The sequence below is a fragment of the Olea europaea genome, unplaced genomic scaffold, assembly GCF_002742605.1.
Source record: "Olea europaea var. sylvestris unplaced genomic scaffold, O_europaea_v1 scaffold1697, whole genome shotgun sequence".
Taxonomy (NCBI): domain Eukaryota; kingdom Viridiplantae; phylum Streptophyta; class Magnoliopsida; order Lamiales; family Oleaceae; genus Olea; species Olea europaea.
In genome coordinates, this window is record NW_019234655.1 from 136,257 (window position 1) to 140,119 (window position 3,863).

A 3,863-nucleotide genomic window follows, 5' to 3' on the forward strand; every position below is an offset into this window, starting at 1 on the left:
AACAACTTCGGGTTTGTTCATTGTTGGTCAATTGCTAGTCTAAATCGACTGTAATCTAGCCAATAAAAAGTTGCGTTTGATTTCTTGATAACTTCGGGTTTGTTCGTTTTTGGCGAATTGCTAGTCTAATTCGATTGGAATCGAGCCAATGAAAAGTGGTGTTTCAGTTCATGATAACTTCGGCTTTGTTCATTTTTGACGAATTGCTAGTCTAATTCGATTGGAATCGAGCTAATGAAAAGTGATTTTTCATTTCATGATAGCTACGGGTATGTTCATTTTTGGCGAATTGCTAGTCTAAATCGATTGGAATCGAGGCAATGAAAAGTGTATTTTTATTTCATGATAACTTCGGGTTTGTTCATTTTGGCGTTTCGCTAGTCTAATTCGACTGGAATGGAGGCAATGAAAAGTGGTTTTTCATTTCATGAAAACTTCGAGTTTGTTCATTTTTGGCGAATTGCTAATCTAATTCCATTGGAATCGAGCTAATGAAAAGTGGTTTTTGATTTCATGATAACTTCGGGTTTGTTCATTTTTTGCAAATTGCTAGTCCAACTCGATTGGAATCGAGCCAATGAAAAGTGATTTTTCATTTCGTGATAAGTTCGGGTTTGTTCGTCTTTGGCGAATTGCTAGTCTAAATAGATTGGAATCGAGCCAACGAAAAGGGGCTTTTGATTACAAGATAACTTCGGGTTTGTTCATTTTTGGCGAATTGCTAGTCTAATTCGAATGGAATCGAGCAAATAAAAAGTGGTTTTTTGTTTCATGAAAGCTTCGGATTTGTTCATTTTTGGTGTATTGCTAGTCTAATCGATTGGAATAGAGCCAATGAAAAGTAGCTTTTGATTTCATGATATCTTCGGGTTTGTTCGTTTTAGCGAATTGGTAGTCTAATTCGATTGGAATCGAGCTAATGAAAAGTGATTTTTCATTTCGTGATAAGTTCGGGTTTGTTCGTCTTTGGCGAATTGCTAGTCTAAATCGATTGGAATCGAGCCAATGAAAAGTGATTTTTCATTTCGTGATAAGTTCGGGTTTGTTCGTCTTTGGCGAATTGCTAGTCTAAATCGATTGGAATCGAGCCAATGAAAAGTGATTTTTCATTTCGTGATAAGTTCGGGTTTGTTCGTCTTTGGCGAATTGCTAGTCTAAATCGATTGGAATCGAGCCAATGAAAAGTGATTTTTCATTTCGTGATAAGTTCGGGTTTGTTCGTCTTTGGCGAATTGCTAGTCTAAATCGATTGGAATCGAGCCAATGAAAAGTGATTTTTCATTTCGTGATAAGTTCGGGTTTGTTCGTCTTTGGCGAATTGCTAGTCTAAATCGATTGGAATCGAGCCAATGAAAAGTGATTTTTCATTTCGTGATAAGTTCGGGTTTGTTCGTCTTTGGCGAATTGCTAGTCTAAATCGATTGGAATCGAGCCAATGAAAAGTGATTTTTCATTTCGTGATAAGTTCGGGTTTGTTCGTCTTTGGCGAATTGCTAGTCTAAATCGATTGGAATCGAGCCAATGAAAAGTGATTTTTCATTTCGTGATAAGTTCGGGTTTGTTCGTCTTTGGCGAATTGCTAGTCTAAATCGATTGGAATCGAGCCAATGAAAAGTGATTTTTCATTTCGTGATAAGTTCGGGTTTGTTCGTCTTTGGCGAATTGCTAGTCTAAATCGATTGGAATCGAGCCAATGAAAAGTGATTTTTCATTTCGTGATAAGTTCGGGTTTGTTCGTCTTTGGCGAATTGCTAGTCTAAATCGATTGGAATCGAGCCAATGAAAAGTGATTTTTCATTTCGTGATAAGTTCGGGTTTGTTCGTCTTTGGCGAATTGCTAGTCTAAATCGATTGGAATCGAGCCAATGAAAAGTGATTTTTCATTTCGTGATAAGTTCGGGTTTGTTCGTCTTTGGCGAATTGCTAGTCTAAATCGATTGGAATCGAGCCAATGAAAAGTGATTTTTCATTTCGTGATAAGTTCGGGTTTGTTCGTCTTTGGCGAATTGCTAGTCTAAATCGATTGGAATCGAGCCAATGAAAAGTGATTTTTCATTTCGTGATAAGTTCGGGTTTGTTCGTCTTTGGCGAATTGCTAGTCTAAATCGATTGGAATCGAGCCAATGAAAAGTGATTTTTCATTTCGTGATAAGTTCGGGTTTGTTCGTCTTTGGCGAATTGCTAGTCTAAATCGATTGGAATCGAGCCAATGAAAAGTGATTTTTCATTTCGTGATAAGTTCGGGTTTGTTCGTCTTTGGCGAATTGCTAGTCTAAATAGATTGGAATCGAGCCAACGAAAAGGGGCTTTTGATTACAAGATAACTTCGGGTTTGTTCGTTTTTGGCGAATTGCTAGTCTAATTCGAATGGAATCGAGCAAATAAAAAGTGGTTTTTCGTTTCATGAAAGCTTCGGGTTTGTTCATTTTTGGTGTATTGCTAGTCTAATCGAATGGAATAGAGCCAATGAAAAGTAGCTTTTGATTTCATGATATCTTCGGGTTTGTTCGTTTTAGCGAATTGGTAGTCTAATTCGATTGGAATCGAGCCAATGAAAAGTGGTTTTTCATTCCATGATAGCTTCGGGCTTGTTCTTTTTTGCGAATTGTAAGTCTAATTTGATTGGAATGGAGCCAATGTAAAGTGATTTTTGATTTCATGATAACTTCAGGTTTGTTCATTTTTTTCGAATTGCTAGTCTAAATCGATTGGAATCGAGCCAATGAAATGTGGTCTTTCGTTTCATGATAACTTCGGGTTGGTTAATTTTTGGTAAATTGCAAGTCTAAATCGATTGAAATCGAGCATGTAAAAAGTGGCTTTTGATTTCATGATAACTTCGGGTTTGTTCATTTTTTATGAATAGCTAGTCTAATTCGATTGGAATCGGGCCAAAGAAAAGTGGTTTTTCATTTCATGATGACTTTGGGTTTGTTCGTTTTTGGCGAATTGCTAGTGTGAATCGATTGGAATCGAGCCAATTAAAAGTGGCTTTTGATTTCATCATAACTTTTTGTTTGTTCGTTTTTTGGCGAAATGCTAGTCCAATTCAATTGGAATCGAGCCAAAGAAAAGTGGTTTTTCATTTCATGATAAACTAATGGTTTGTTAATTTTTGGCGAATTGCTTGTATAATTCGATTGGAATCGAACGAATGAAATGTAGTTTTTGATTTCACAACAACTTCGGGTTTGTTCATTGTTGGTCAATTGCTAGTCTAAATCGATTGTAATCTAGCCAATAAAAAGTTGCGTTTGATTTCTTGATAACTTCGGGTTTGTTCGTTTTTGGCGAATTGCTAGTCTAATTCGATTGGAATCGAGCCAATGAAAAGTGGTGTTTCATTTCATGATGACTTCGGCTTTGTTCATTTTTGATGAATTGCTAGTCTAATTCGATTGGAATCGAGCCAATGAAAAGTGATTTTTCATTTCATGATAGCTACGGGTATGTTCATTTTTAGCGAATTGCTAGTCTAAATCGATTGGAATCAAGGCAATGAAAAGTGTATTTTTATTTCATGATAACTTCGGGTTTGTTCATTTTGGCGATTCGCTAGTCTAATTCGACTGGAATGGAGGCAATGAAAAGTGGTTTTTCATTTCATGAAAACTTCGAGTTTGTTCGTTTTTGGCGAATTGCTAATCTAATTCCATTGGAATCGAGCTAATGAAAAGTGGTTTTTGATTTCATGATAACTTCGGGTTTGTTCATTTTTTGCAAATTGCTAGTCCAACTCGATTGGAATCGAGCCAATGAAAAGTGATTTTTCATTTCGTGATAAGTTCGGGTTTGTTCGTCTTTGGCGAATTGCTAGTCTAAATAGATTGGAATCGAGCCAACGAAAAGGGGCTTTTGATTTC